This window comes from Erinaceus europaeus, chromosome 12 (assembly GCF_950295315.1).
Source record: "Erinaceus europaeus chromosome 12, mEriEur2.1, whole genome shotgun sequence".
NCBI lineage: Eukaryota > Metazoa > Chordata > Mammalia > Eulipotyphla > Erinaceidae > Erinaceus > Erinaceus europaeus.
Window position 1 is genome coordinate 9,072,720 of NC_080173.1, and position 16,247 is coordinate 9,088,966.

The window sequence follows — 16,247 nt, forward strand, 5'->3', positions numbered from 1 at the left end:
CCTTCTCTCACCTCTCTCTGTCTCTCAGCTCATTTTGTCACCTTCCTTCTATGAATTAAAGCAATTCTCTCTGACTTCCTAATTCCCAAGTACAAGAGTGTGCTCCAGTAGTCTTATTTGTACCTTTTACCTTGTCTATAGTATCTACAACTTCCTCCCGTAAAATCCCTCCCTTTAGTTTTCAGACACTCTCTGCCACCACCTCACCATTTTCTTGCTATGACTGCCCTGCTTACTTTAAGTAAGTGAGCTTACTTTCTGCAGTCCAAACTCTCAAATACTGTTTTTTCCCAAACTCAGCTCACTCCACATTTTGTATCTTTTCCCATGGATAACTGAGCCATGCTAATGATTTCTAAAGAACATACCCAACCCAAACTCCTCTCCTGCTCTCCATACTTAAAGAGCCAGCTGCCTGGTGGGTACCTACAGCTAGTCCTCCCAGGAGAATCTCAGATTCAACAAAGCCAGAACTCCTCTAACCATCCAATCCCTTCCAACTCTGCTCTTTCCTGATCTCCCAATCAGTCTCTAAGAACAGAAGTATCAACATCCCCTTCACCTAAGTCAGAAAACTAAGAGGCAGACTGGAAGCTTCCATTTCTGTCACACTCAGGAGTGAATGAAAATAAAATGCCTGGGGTCCGGCTGTAGCACAGCGGGTTCAGTGCACATGACTCGAAACTTGAGGACCCGTGTAAGGATCCTGGTTTGAGCCCCCGGCTCCCCACCTGCGGGGGGGGGGTCGCTTCACAAACAGTGAAGCAGGTCTGCAGGTGTCTATCATTCTCTCCCCCCTCTCTGTCGTCTCCTCCTTTCTCCATTTCTTTCTGTTCTGTCCAGCAACAGCAACATTAATAACAACAATAATAATAACCACAACAGTGATTAAAAACAACAAGAGCAACAAAAAGGAAAGTAAATAAATAAAACATTTTTTAAAAAAGGAAAGAAAATTCAGTATGTGAAGTGAGAGAAGCCAGAAAGACAATGATGAATACAGGATGATCTCACTCACGGACAGAAGCTGAGAAATGAGAACAGGAAGGGGAAACACACAGCAGAGCTTGGACTGGGGTTGGTGTGTGGCACCAAGGCAAAGGACTTGGGGGAGTGGAGGAGAACTTTCAAGTCCTGGTGAACCGTGCTGGAAGAGGACCCTAGGCTGGGGTGTGTTTTTGCAGAAAAATTGAACTATTTTACACATGTACCAATAACTGTATTTACTGCCAACCATTCATTTCCCCTAATAAGAAATATTCTAAAAAAAAAAAAAAAAAAGAAGAGAAAATTCAGTGGACACTACCCCGCACTCAAATCTCTTAAATTGACTGGGAATTTCCATCTTCATTCCATGTCACTATTTCAGCTTCTCTGGCCTGAAATTTAAAACAAACAAAAAAAAAACTTTAAGCTAGTCCTTCTGCCTACAGCCTAGCTTCCCTACAAAATATCCTGGATGTGATACTAAACCCATTCCTGCAAAACGTAAAAAACGAGCTTCTCATTCTCTTGTGCTTAAAATTCTTTCTTGGCTCTTCTCTAATAATGGGATTAAATTTGACTCCATTTCCAGGGCATGTAAGAATTGGTCTCACATTCTGCAGAAGAATTAATTTGGTTGCTACAACCCAGGGCTCCTGCTGTGCTATTTCAGAAATACCACTCTGGCTTTCCTAAGGTCAGCACCTTCCATGTGTGGCTGGGCAAGAGAAGACAAAAAGGAGGCCTTGAGGAAGCTAGAGACCAGTCACAGAGTCACAACAAAGCTACCACTGAGTGTCCTGTCTACCTTGCATCGACCTTGCATTTGGTCTTTCTGCATATGATGACTTTCTGCAGAGTTGGGTGAAGCCCTGGCGTGAAAGACAGTCCTCACTCACTGAGTTCCCGGAAGCATCTGAACCCTCCTGCTCACTGCAGGAAGATGATCCTGGACAGAGGAGCTAGCAGACTATGGGGGAGGTGTGGAGTGGTTGCCTCCATCAGACGTGCATGACTATCTCATCAGTTTGAACAAAGTCTCCCCACCTCTATTCAGATGAAAGATGCCAGAACACAGCTGATGTGTCTGCAGTGCCCCGTCACACATACTCCTATTACTACATCCAAATGTCCCTCCCTTTTTCCTCTTCTCTCTCCAGGTCCTGATGGAATTGGAGTCCAGAGCCCCCTGGTCATCTTCCTCCTATTACTTCTCTCCCACTGAGAATATAGATCATAATTATTTTTGGGGTGCAGAAGATGGTAATTCTGGCTTCTGTAATTGCTTCTCCACTGGATATGGACATTGGCAGGTGAACCCATACCTCCAGCCTGTTTCTTTTTTTTTTATTTAAATTTTTTTACTTATAAAAAGGAAACATTAACTAAATAGGATAAGAGGGGTACAACTCCACACAATTCCCACCACCAGAACTCTGTATCCCATCTCCTCCCCTGATAGCTTTCCTATTCTTTAACCCTCTGTGAGTATGGACCCAAGGTCATTGTGGGATGCAGAAGGTGGAAGGTCTGGCTTCTGTAATTGCTTCCTGGCTGAACATCAGTGTTGACAGGTGGATCCGTACTCCCAGCCTGCCTCTCTCTTTCCCTAGTGGGGTGGGGCTCTTGGGAAGCGGAGCTCCAGGACACACTGGTGGGGTTGTCTGTCCAGGGAAGTCTGATTGGCATCATGCTAGCATCAGGAACCTGAAGATTTCAGGCTCAGGGGGGAAAAAAAAAAGAAAACTAGTATAGTTACAGGCCCTTTGTAATATAACTAAAATATGCCTACTAGCTATCTACAAAGTGGAGGACCCCCCAACTCTTCATCTGCACTATTCCAGCTTTTAGGTCCATGACTGGTCAACAATTTGTATAGCTTTGTGTGTTAACTCTCTTTTCAGCCTGTTTCTGTCTTTCCCTAGTGGGGTAGGGCTCTGGAAAGGTGACATTCCAGGACACATTGATGAGGTTATCTGCCCAGGAAAGTCAGGATGGAATCATGATAGCATCCACAAGTTGGCTGAAAGGGAAGATAAAAAGTGGGACAAAATGATTAATAAACAGGAAACAAAAAATAGGAATAGAGTAGATAAGAACAGAGATGTTAGGGTGGATAGAAGCTAGAAAGCCCATTTTAGGCATGTTCTTCTAGACCACAAAAGTGTAGGTGCAAACAGGGAAAATGTGGACTGAAGCTAGAAGGATTTGTCAGTCTTCCAAGAACTTCTCTGAGTGAGGAGTGATTGCAGATTTCATGAAAAATCCCCAGGTGAAAATCCTATATATCTAGAAACTGTGAGACTCAATGGAAATTTAATTAAGTGAGTTAATGTATCTGTAGAGATCTTGGGACAATGTCTAATAACACATCGTAAGCTATATAAGCATTTTGAAATGTATAAGAATTGGTGGAGACACACATGTCAACATTATAATAGCCTGTATGTCCCAGAATTCTTGCAAGTGGGCACTTGATCACTCTGTTCTATGTCACTGCTCTCTCCTCAATCGCTGTGGAACAGGCCATGGCCGGTGCGCCGCTATGTTCCATCGCTGGGGAGCCAGAGACGACCCGAACTGCCCCTGCGGCTCCAGACAGACTATGACCCACATAGTCCACGACTGCCACCTCTCCAGATTCAAAGGAGGTCTCGAAACTTGACATCAGGCTCAACCTGACGCTGTGGACTGGCTGCGGAAGAAGGGCACACGCTAGAAGAAGAAGGGGCTCTGACACCAGTACTAAGGTTTTCACTCTCTTTGTTTCACTTTTTTCTTCTCCCTTCTATCCCTAAAAATCTGTGAGCTTCCAGACATAGCTAAAATCCCCATCTTTTGTTCTTGCCACCATGACTTACTCTCAAATCCAGTCAAAACCCTTGATTTCCCTAAACCTTACGTTGGTGCAACATACATGATGTCTCTCCTATCACATTGGTGGGAGCACACTGGCTTTGTAATAATAACCATTTAGTGCTTGAGATCCAAACTGTAATTATAGGGAGGCACTGGAAAGCCCATGAAAAGTAAGCTTTCCTTTCCCCAAAACACATTGGCAAGGATTCTGATTGGGTTTTAAGCAAAAAACCCTGTCTGGAAATCTCCTGGGGGGAAAAAAAAAAAAGGTCAGAGCAGAGGGAGATAAGAGCCCTGTAGTCTCAGCAATTCATGCACCAACTACTGTGTTGCCAGTGACAAACGCAGAAGTCTTTGCAGATAAGCAAATAGTCTTAGGGGCTAGGATTCAGTCCCTGTCACTGCTCTATGCTAGAGCTGAGTGGTGCTCTGGTCTCTTTCTCACACACACACATACTCATATAAATAAGTAAATAAACCTCCTTTTTTTTTTTTTTAAGAAAACAAATACTCTTGAATGTCTTTCAGAATCATAACTCAAAGAGGGGAGACAGAAGAGGAGCAAGAGTGTTCTCTTTGGAGCATCTCAAGGCAAAGAGAGAAAAGAGAATAGGGGAAAAGGTGAGGGAAGCAGGAAGCTTGCTTCCCCCAATGCACACAGGACTCACACAGACCTCCCAGCTTTGCTAATTGCCGGGGGATTATGCTGGGTCCTGAATGTGCTGAATTACAGCTCCGATTCTCCCCCAAGGCCCTGCCGTTCACCAAGAGAAGGGAGTGACAGACACGACTCTCCTGATACTTGATGAAAGATATGAGTCAGAAGAAGTGGGAGGGAAGTTGGCTCCCGGTTCTGGAGGCCCAGTGTGCCAGCAGTCAAATGGAGCTGAAGGAAAAGGAGGGGAAACATTATCACTGTCTCCAGCTGCCTTCTTTCGAGCCCACTCACATACTTCAAAAACATGCCAAATACAGAGTGGTCAAGTCTGAGAAGCCAGAAACTTCTGCAGATAAGTATTGGTGCTTATCTGGGTCTCGTGCTCCTCTCTATATTGAGTGGGCAAATTCTACTCCAGCAGGTTGGATGGGCAGGGTTAAGCAACAGAGATAGCTGACGGTGATATAACCAAGCTTTAGAGCATCCATGTGAAACTTGACCTTGGGAACCAGGGACTTGCAGAAGATTTGGGAAACACTGATTTGCAGAAGATTCAGAGAAGGCAAGGAGATTATCTAAGACAACATCTCTTTTGCTTTGTTTGATTCCCCAGGACAACACGCAAGGACTATGCAGAAGAGCTGGTGTGTGAACCTTACAGAGACCAACTTCCTGTGGGGATACTGTCCTTAATGGCAGTAGGTTATGGACTTATATGCAATGACCTCCATAGCCATCTCATCTACCTACCTCATTGTCTTGTTGCAAGTTAGAGTGCAGGATTCGTAATTAACAAATCCCCGATCTTAGGAAAAGCAAAGAAATCCAAGTGACTATTTCAATAAATGCCTATGATAGGCGCAAAGCACAAGGACCGGCATAAGGATCCCGGTTCAAACCCCGGCTCCCCACCTGCAGGGGAGTCGCTTCACAGGCAGTGAAGCAGGTCTGCAGGTGTCTATCTTTCTCTCCTCCTCTCTGTCTTCCCCTCCTCTCTCCATTTCTCTCTGTCCTATCCAACAACGACAACAACAATAAAACAACAAGGGCAACAAAAGGGAATAAATAAATAAATAAATAAATAAATAAATAAAGGAAAAAAATGCATATGATAGAACTTTCTTTCAATCAATCACATACATAAAGGCTGGGACTCATTCAGATTTTTTTTTTTTTTAAGGAAACAAAGTCTGCAACAGATGTAAAAATATTATGCCATCTACCTCGATGTTCAAAAAAAAAATAAATCAGAAGAAATACACTGTAGTCCAACAGATAATGAAATATTATTCAGCTCTAAAATGAGCTGTCAAGCCACAAAAAGACACAGAGGCAACCACAATTATCTGGAAAGGCTATACATTTGAAGTTTTATCTTATTTTCTTTATTGTCACCAGGGTTATTGCTGGGGCTTGGTGCCTACACTATGAATCCATAACTTCTGGTGGCCATTTTTTTCCTCTTTTTTTTCTTTCTAGTTTTTATTAGGTAGGACAGAGAGAAATTGAGAGAAGACAGGGAGACAGAGAGAGGGAGAGAAAGACACTGGCAAACCTACTTCCCTGCTTGCGAAGTGACCCTCTCTGCATGTAGGGAGTGAGGGCTCAAGCCTGGGTACTTGAGCTTGGTGATATATGTGGCGCCACCTGGACCCCCACACTTTCTGTTTCAACTATAATCTTGAAAAGAGAAAAACCTTAGAGATAGTTGGAAAAAAAATAGAGATTCCCGGGGGTCAAGGGAAGAAATGAGTGACCACATAGAGCACAGAGAATTTTTAGGGCAGTGAGCCTACTCTGGACACTATACTGTGATGGTAGAATACTTGTCTTTAGGGAGTCAGGCGGTAGCACAGTGGGTTAATTGCAGGTGGCACAAAATGCAAGGACTGGCATAAGGATCCTGGTTCAAGCCCCCAGCTCCCCACTTGTAAGGGAGTCGCTTCACAGGCGGTGAAGCAGGTCTGCAGGTGTCTATCTTTCTCTCCCCCTCTCTGTCTTCCCCTCCTCTCTCCATTTCTCTCTGTCCTATCCAACAACGACGAAAGCAATAACAACAACAATAGATCTGGGAGGTGGCGCAGTGGTAAAGCTTTGGACTCAAGCATGAAGTCCCGAGTTCGGTCCCCGGCAGCACATGTGCCAGAGTGATGTCTGGTTCTTTCTCTCTCCTCCTATCTTTCTCATAAATAAATTTTAAAAATCTAAAAAAAAAAAACACACAATAATACCTACAACAACAATAAAAAACAAGGGCAACAAAAGGGAAAATATAAATAAATAAATAAATAAATAAATAAATAAATAAATAAATAAAAAGAATACTTGTCACTAGACATTTGCCCAAATCCATAGAAGGTACCACACCAAGAGTGAACTTCAACGTGGCCTTTGGACTCCCGATGACTATGTTGTGTCAATGTAAGTTCGTCCGTTGTAACAAATGTGTCAGTCTGGCAGAGGATTTGCAAGAATAGGGGGGCTGGGTGAACCAGTTTCCTGAGCCTTCCTCACAATTTTGCTGTGAATTTAAATATGTTCTGAAACAATTAAGTCTAAGAAAAGACAAAAAGAACCTGTGAAGACAGTAATGCCATTGAAGCAACATTTAATTGACTTGCTAATTTCACCAAAAGAAATTTTGTTCTCCCTGACATTTGTCATTTGTATTTTTCCAGGATTTTCTGCTTTCCTGTGTTGTCTTGTGCGGATACAAGAAAACCATCCAGCAGTCAGTCCCTAGTCCAGGCAGAACATCCTCAAATCACGGTGTACACAGGTCCACAGTCTCTCTCACCGGGCACTGTGCTCCAAATGCACATTCTGGAACTCTATCACTAGTCCTACCACGTTCACCCTTTAACATGCATTTCTTGGATCTTAAAGCTAAAAATTCTCCTGGCATCTTTTAACCCCAGTTCATGCTAGGATGTTAATTACTTTCTGTGTTTGCCATGGCAGCCCACCATAGCAAAATTCCATAGTCTGAGTGGCTTAAATCATAGGTGTGTATCATCTTAATACTCTGAATGCTGGAAGTCTAGAATCAAGGTATCTACAAGAGGAGTGGCAAAACAACTCACTTGGATAGTGTACTGCTTTGCCCTGTGCGTGTCCATGCTAAGGCCCAGCCCCAAGTGCACTGAAGGAAGCTTATGTGCTGTGTTCTCTCTCTCTCCCTCTCCCTCTCCCTCTCTCTCTCTCTCTCTCCCTTTCTATCTCTCTGTCTCTGACTCTCTGTCACTGTTCTTAAAATAAAATAAAGACGGGGAGTCGGCGGTAGCGCAGCAGGTTAAGTGCACGTGGTGCAAAGCGCAAGGACCAGCATAAAGATCCCGGTTTGAGCCCCTGGCTCCCCACCTGCAGGGGAGTCGCTTCACAGGTGGTGAAGCAGGTCTGCAGGTGTCTATCTTTCTCTTCCTCTGTCTGTCTTCCCTTCCTCTCTCCATTTCTCTCTGTCCTATCCAACAACAACATCAACAACAATAATAATAACTACAACAGCAAAACAAGGGCAACAAAAATAAATAAATTAAATTAATTAATTAATTAATTAAAGACAAAGGTGTCTGCAGTCTCTCTTTGGGTTGTAAGTGACTCTTCTTAGGTCCTCATAAAGCAAGTTTCTATGTCAAAAAATGTAAACGTTTACTTATGTATTTATTATTGGATAGAGACAGAGAGAAGTTGAGAAGGGGTGGGGATATAGAGAGAGAAAAAGAGAGAGAGAGGAGAGAGAGAGAGGGGGAGAACTGCAGCCCTGTTTCATCACTCTTGAAGCTTTCCCCCTGCAGGTGGGGACCAGAGGCTTGAACCTGGGTCTTTTCACACTATAATGTACGTGCTTACGCTGGTGTGCCACCGCCTGGTCCCTTCTGGGTCCAAATCTCACATTTATTATTATTATCTTTATTTATTGGATAGAAACAGAGAGAGTGGGGCCAGATGGTGGCTAAGTGCATAAGGACCCGGGTTTGAGCTCCCGGCCCCCACCTGCAGGGGAGAAGCTTCACAAGTGGTGAAGCAGGGCTGCAGGTGTGTCTCTGTCTCCCTCTCTGTCTCCCTCTTCCCTCTTGATTTCTGGCTGTCTCTATGCAATAATAAATAAAGATACTTTTTTTAAAAAAAGAAACAGAAAGACATCAAGAGGGAATGGGACTTTTAGAGAGGGAGGGAGACCCCTGCAGCCCTGCTTCACCACCCATGAAGCTTTCCCCCAGCAGGTAGGGACTGGGGGTTTGAACCTGGATCCTTGCACATTGCAATACGTGTGCTCAACCAGGTGTGCCACTACCAGGCCCCAAAAATATAGTTTTGAGAAATGGATCATCATATGGTTTTCGTCTTGTGCCAGTTATACAAAGGGAGTGCCTGTTGCTTACTAAGCACCAAGGCTCCAGACAGGAATCACCATCATACAGGCAGCCCAACATGTAGACGTATGACCCATGATGACTCCAAAGTGCTCATCGACTGATCTGTGCCTTAGTAGAGAGGGGAGCTAACCTAGAACCAACCCCACAAAACCAGCCCATCTTTCCAGGAAGTACCCTATGTTCCTGCTTCAAAGCCCATTCCATTCTAAATAAGCCAGTTTCTTGGGTCACTTTAAGAAAAAGCTCTCGGGGGTTGGGCAGTGGCGCAGCGGGTTAAGCACATGTGGCGCAAGGACCTGACACTGGTCCACTGATCCTGGTCCGAGCCCCTGGCTCCCCACCTGCAGGGGAGTCACTTCACAGGTGGTGAAGCAGATCTTCAGGTGTCTGTCTTTCTCTCCCTCTCTCTGTCTTCCCCTCCTCTCTCCATTTCTCTCTGTCCTATCCAACAATGAACAACATCAACAATGGCAATAATAATAACCACAACGAGGCTACAACAACAAGGGCAACAAAAGGGGGGAAAATGGCCTCCAGGAGCGGTGGATTCATGCTGCAGGCACCGAGCCCAGCAATAACCCCGGAGGAAAAGAAAAAAAAGAAAAAGAAACAGCTCTCTAGTTAAGGCCAATTGTTGGGGGAATCATGCCTCAGAACCTGAGGATCCCAGCTTCCAAAGTACTAGGGGATCCTGTTTACTACTACATGTGTCAATACCTCATTCCATTCATTCACGAAGCAAATCTGGACCTTCTACCCCTGGTCTGTGACTGCTGTTGAAACCCAGCTTCCAGGCTAAAGAGTTAACATAACCTCATTGCAGAAGGATTTCTTCATAATCTGTACACATGTCCCGGGGATCAGGACTGTGGGAGTTGGTGCTATTCCGTGGCAGTTCCTCAGGACGTTGGCCCACAGCCCACCAAGCTCCTAAATCCCTCTCATTCAGGTCAATTTCAAATTTAATTAAGAACAACTGAGCAGAAGCTGAGGTTTCTGTGGGGCCCTCACACGGAGCCTGGTGAGAGCCCAGGAGATAAGTATCTCTTCGTGAGACAGAGAGGTAGAAGAGTCCCTATGAAACACACAGCAGCAACAATCACAGGGCACAGAAATGCAGAGTATGGACTCAGCAAGACCCAAGCAGAGGCTGTGGGAGGGGGGTGAAAGGGGTTGAAAGGGTGGGGAGTCCGCAGTGGGAGTTATATTTCCCCACCATCCTCTGAGACAGCAGAGAGTCTGCCTACCTTCCCATTGCTCTCTCGCCATTCCTGGTCAAAAGCCAACCCCAAAGCTTCTCCTCCAACTGATGTGAGTTAACTGCAGGTGCCTGAGACCTAGAAAAAGAAAAAGGAAAAAGAAAAATGGCAGAGTAGGAAGAGAAAGCAAGAGAGTCACCACAGGTGATGTGACAAACTTTGGGGACTGAAGCTTGAAGAAGGATAAGGCATGTGACTGGTTACTTCTAAAAGCGTGGTTCCCTTGATGCCAATATCGGAAGAGGTTTTGATTCTAGGATATTTCTTCTCCATACATATTTCTTCTCTTCCCAACCTTAGCAAAAGTCTACTGCAACCAAGACATTTGCATTTGAAGACACTCTCTCAGTTGTTGCTGTTGTTATTGATGTTGTCGTTGTTGGATAGGACAGAGAGAAATGAAGAGAGGAAGGAAAGACAGAGAGAAAGATAGACACCTGCAGACCTGCTTCACCACCTGTGAAATGACTCCCCTGCAGGTGGGGACCCGGGGGGGCTCGAACTGGCATCCTTCCGCTGGTCCTTGCGCTTTGCGCCACGTGCGCTTAACCGCTGCGCTACCGCCTGACTCCCTCTCTCAGTGATTTTAACTCCATGTCTTGTAAGACTAGGATGGTCTAGAAAAAGGGACTGGCCAACAGTATCCCAAGGGCCAAATCTGGTTCAATGTTAAGTTTTTACAAAGGAAGTTTCATTGGAACACTCACACCAACTTTGTTTATATGTTGTCGATGGTTGCTTTTGCAATATGAAGTGGAGTTGAGTCATGGAGACAGGAATCCTGAGACCCATACAACCTGACCCTTTATTGAAAATATTTGCCGAGCCCAGGTCTAGAACAGTGGCCCTCCCCCTTCATGCTGTATGAGAATCACCTGGGAGGCTCTGAACTTTCCTGATGCGAGTCAGAATGAGGCTCACCATGGATTCAGCCTGGCCTGTTTACACTATGGATACTGCAGTAAGTGAAACTCAGTATATTCTCCCCCTTGGATGCCAAAGTCCTGCCTTGGGGAGACATCCTCCAGCTTGCTTCCCCCACCACCACCACACATACACACACGCGCAGGTGCATGCACACACACACACACACACACACACACACACACACACACCATCCTCCATGGCTTCACAGAGTGCTTGCATCAGAATCACTTGGGGAAACCTACTAGAAACTCAGGCTGCAGAACCATGAATCAAACTCTTCCAGACCAGAGTCTGGGAATTGGTTTTGTTAATGAGCACTCAAATGAAGGACTCACTGGTAAAGGGCTCTTGGAGGCTTAGCTAGAGGAAAACTTTTTTTTCTGTCAAGTTGTAGGTTTTCTCCTAAAGTCCATCAGGCCCAGAGGGGTCATTTTTCCTGCTTCTGTTAGGAATTTGGAAAGCAGTTGATCCTGGCTTCATCTGGGTCCCTCTGATTTCTTAAGGAGAAATCAGACCAAAATGACATGATAATTGTTTAAGTCTGTGTGCATGTGTGTCAATGTGTAGGGTCTATAGTGCATGTGTGTGTGTGTGTGTGTGTGTGTGTGTGCGTGTGGGTGTGTGTGTATCTGTGTGGGTGTGCGTGTATGTGTATGTGTGTGTGTGTGCATGTGTGCGTGTGTGTGTGTCTACATGAGCATGTTAGAATACATAGGTGGTATTTGGGCATGTGTGAGTACACAAGATTGTGTGTGTTAAGATCACTATATGAAGGGGCCTGGCGGTGGCACAGTGGATTAAGCATATATGGCACAAAGCTCACATACCAAAGCAAGGATACTGGTTCGAGCCCTTGTCTCCCCACCTGCAAAAGGGTCACTTCACAGGCGGTGAAGCAGGTCTGCAGGTGTCTATCTTTCTCTCCCCCTCTCTGTCTCCCCCTCCTCTCTCATTTTATCTCTGTCCTATCCAGCAACAGCAGCAACAACAATGAAAAAGAGATGGCCGCCAGGAGCAGTGGATTTGTGGTACAGGCTCCAAGCCCCAGCAATAACCCTGGAGGCAAAAAGAAAAAAGAAAAAAACCCACTATATGAGAGTTCAGTGGAGAAGAGCTTAGTCTGGGGGGGCTCCGCCAGGCAGGGCTGGGCCTGGGTGGGGAGCCCGAGAAAACAAAGGCAAAGTTATTGGGGCCATGTTTTCAAATGATTCTGTCTTGCTGTCACTCTCCAAACCCCTCGGCCGCTTACAGGCCCATGAGCTTGGGCAGGTGTTACCAATGTTCGAGCCTCAAACTCCTTATCTTCACACTTGGGGTACTAGCCATGCCTATGTGAGTGGAGTTTGGAAAGGAAAATAAAAGTGAGATAATGACTTTGAATATACAGCTCAGTGCCTGGCTCAGTGCCTGCTAATAATGCTTAGTTTGCTAGTTTTTTCAAGAAATACTTTGGAGAGGGGAGGGAGGGAGGCCAGAGATAGTTCACCCACTACAGTGCACACCTTGCCATGCATAAGGACCAAGGTTCAAGTCTTTAGTCACCACATAAGAGCTCCTGCATAAGGAATGTTTCACAGTCAGTGAAATGCTGTGATGGCATATCTCTCTCTCTCTCTCTCTCCCCCTCTCACATTTCCTCTATGTCAATCTGTCTCCAGATAGAAACATGACAGATAGATAAGACAGATAAAAAGAGAAATAGATTGATCCCACCAAGAGTAGTGAAATCATGCATGTACAAAACTCCAGCATAAAACATGACGGCAAAAAAAAAAAGGAAATATTTTTGAGAACTTGCTCTGAATGAATTTCATTCCAGGCAGTACAAAATCAAAACACTGAGCAGTTCTAATGACTCTTTGTCCTTGTGGAACATACAGTCTAATGTGATGGAGAACAAAAAAACACACGCATAGGTCTCTGGTAAAGAGCACCCCACAGGGGGCTGGGCCTGGGCATACACCGGCTAGGCAAACATAACACGAAGTGCGAAGGCCAGCACAAGGATCTGGGTTCGAGCTTCCAGCTCTCCCACCTGCAGGACAGGATGCTTCATGTGCGGGGAAACAGATCTGCAGATGTCTGTCTGTCTTTCTCTCTCTCTCTCTTTTTTTTTTTTTGCCTCCAGGGTTATCTCTGGGGGCTCAGTGCCTGCACTATGAATCTACTGCTCCTGGTGGCCATTTTTCCCATTTCTTACTGGACAAGACAGAGAAAGACTGAGAGGGGAGGAGAGATAGAAAGGGATAAAGTGGGGTGGAGTGGGGGGGGGAGAGAAAGAAACAGAGAGAGTAAGAGAGATAGCTCCAGACTTTCTTCACTGCTTGTGAAGCGACCCCCCTGCAGGTGGGGTTCTCTCTCTCTCTCTCTCTCTGTCTTCCCCTCCCTTCTCAATTTCTCTCTGTCCTATCCAAGAAAATGGGGGGGGGGGTGCGAGGGAATAGCCTCTAGGAACAGTGGATTCATAGTGCTGGCACTGAGGCCCAGCAATAACCCTGGAGACAAAGAAAGAAAGAAAGAAAGAAAGAAAGAAAGAAAGAAAGAAAGAAAGAAAGAAAGAAAGGAAGAAAGAAGGGAAGGGAAGGGAAGGAAGGAAGGAAGGAAGGAAGGAAGGAAGGAAGGAAGGAAGGAAGGAAGGGAGAAAAGAAGAGAACATTCTTCAGGGCCACACATGATACTATGTCAAGATGGCATGAATGCTGGTGACAAGTCAGAAGAAGTACATCATCAATAGCAGAACCGTCTCATTTGTGATGGTCTGGCTACTTCATTCCAAAACTCCCCAGCATCCTGGGACTCTAATACAATCACCTGATGTTTCAAACAGAGCATTCTATCAAGGATAGAAGATAGATGATGATAATGAAGATAGAAAATAGAGGGAGTCGGGCGGTAGCGCAGCGGGTTAAGCGCACGTGGCGCAAAGCACAAGAACCAGCTTAAGGATCCCAGTTCGAACCCCCGGCTTCCCACCTGGGGAGTCGCTTCACAGGTGGTGAAGCAAGTCTGCAGGTGTCTTTCTCTCCCCTTCTTTGTCTTCCCCTCCTCTCTCCATTTCTCTCTGTCCTATCCAACAATAACAACAACAATAATAATAACTATAACAAGGGCAACAAAAGGGAATAAATATAACAAAAAGAAAATAGATGGTAGATATAGATAGATAGATAGATAGGAGATAGGCAAACAAGCCACATTTTTAAAAATTGATTTAATAATGATTGACAAGACCATAGGATCACAGGGGTACAATTCCACACAGTTCCCACCACCAGAGTTCCATATTCCATCCCCTCCATTGGAATCTTTCCTTTTCTGTATCCCCCTGGGAGTATGGACCCAGGATATTATGGGGTACAGAAGGTGGAAGGTTTGGCTTCTGTAATTGCTTCTTTGCTGGGCATGGGCATTGGCAGGCAAATCCACACCCCCAGCCTATTTCTATCTTTCCCTAGTGGGGCAGAGCTCTGGGGAGGGGAGGTTCCAGGACACATTGGTGAGGTCATCTGCCCAGGGAAGTCATGTTGGCGTCATGGTAGCACCGGCAACCTGGTGTCTGGAAAAGCATTAAGATATACAGGAGGACAAATTGTTTAATAATAAGGAATCTGGGGGGTCGGGCGGTAGCGCAGTGGGTTAAGCGCATGTGGCGCAAAGTGCAGGGACCTGCGTAAGGATCCCGGTTCGAGCCCCCGGCTCCCCACCTGCAGGGGAGTCGCTTCACATTCGGTGAAGCAGGTCTGCAGGTGTCTATCTTTCTCTCCCCTTCTCTGTCTTCCCCTCCTCTCTCCATTTCTCTCTGTCCTATCCAACAACGAATTGCATCAACAAGGGCAATAATAATAACCACAACGAAGCTACAACAAGGGCAACAAAAGGGGGGAAAAATGGCCTCCAGGAGCGGTGGATTCATGGTGCAGGCACCGAACCCAGCAATAACCGTGGAGGAGGAAAAAATAATAATAATAAGGAATCTGGGAATTGGGCGGTGGCGCAGCGGGTTAAGCACACATGGCGCAAAGCACAAGGACCAGCGTAAGGCTACTGGTTCAAGCCCCGGCTCCCCACCTGCAGGGGAGTCGCTTCACAGGCAGTGAAGCAGGTCTGCAGGTGTCTGTCTTTCTCTCCCCCTCTCTGTCTTCCCCTCCTCTCTCCATTTCTCTCTGTCCTATCCAACAACAACGACATCAATAACCACAACAAGGGCAGCAGAAGGGAAAATAAATAAATATTTCTTAAAAATTTAAAAATAATCAGGAATCTACAGGTAAGACTATAGCAGATGAGATTTGGGGCAAGCCCCACTTTTACTGGAGGTCTGTTTGGCTGGCTTCTCTGCTGGGAATGAGTATTTATACACATGCACAGGAGCCACCCGCCCCGCCCCCTCATTGCAGCAGAAGCAGGGCTCTAGTTCCTAGTTACCAATGACAGCCAGCTGTCAGCTAGAGGAATGGCAGGGACTCTAGGCCTGCCTCTCCAGAGCCCAAACCCTCATTTTCAGGATGTAACTCTAGATGCATAAAAGACAGAAAAACCCAGATTGTGGCAGTGAGAGCCAACCACACTCCCTGGGGGAGTTTTGTAATGGGGGAAGATTTTGAAATCGCTCTCTCTTCCAGCCAGTGGGAAATAAATCTCCGTTTCTGGTCAGAGGCTGAGACTAACTGACTCTCAGAGTCACTCAGGAGAGAAATCCACCATCTCCCCTGCCCGTCCCATCTCCACCCAGAACCACCAGGGAAATGACCTTTTCCACGCTCCATCCATCCAGCCTGCAAAGGGCCTTCAAGGAATCAGGAAGTGAACGGCTTTCTGCTGACTGTGCTTTCTCAACCCTCATTTGGATAGTCTCATGTACATTGTGTTCCAGTATTTTGATTCTGCTTGCCCCCTTACACACACACACACACACACACACACACACACACGCACACACATACACACACACACCTTCATTTGCATTTATTGCCAGAGCTGCAATAAAAGGACAGTGATAGGAGATTCTACCAGACACTGTTCTAGGGTTCACACCCAGGCTGTCAGGACCAGAAAACCGTCTTCCCACCTGTTCTTCATCTATACCACGGCCCTCACTCTGCTGTCCTGCACATTTAGTTGTGGATGGGTAGAAAAGGCCATGAGCAGGGCCCGATAGTATGACACACCCAGTTAAGCACACAC

General features: G+C 45.8%; 1 long non-coding RNA gene across 2 annotated transcripts in view; it reads right to left on the reverse strand.

Annotated features, from left to right (window-relative positions):
* Positions 1-16,247, reverse strand: part of LOC132541828 (uncharacterized) — a 317,142-nt gene that overhangs the window by 82,777 nt on the left and 218,118 nt on the right. The gene's annotated exons all lie outside the window — the stretch shown is intronic.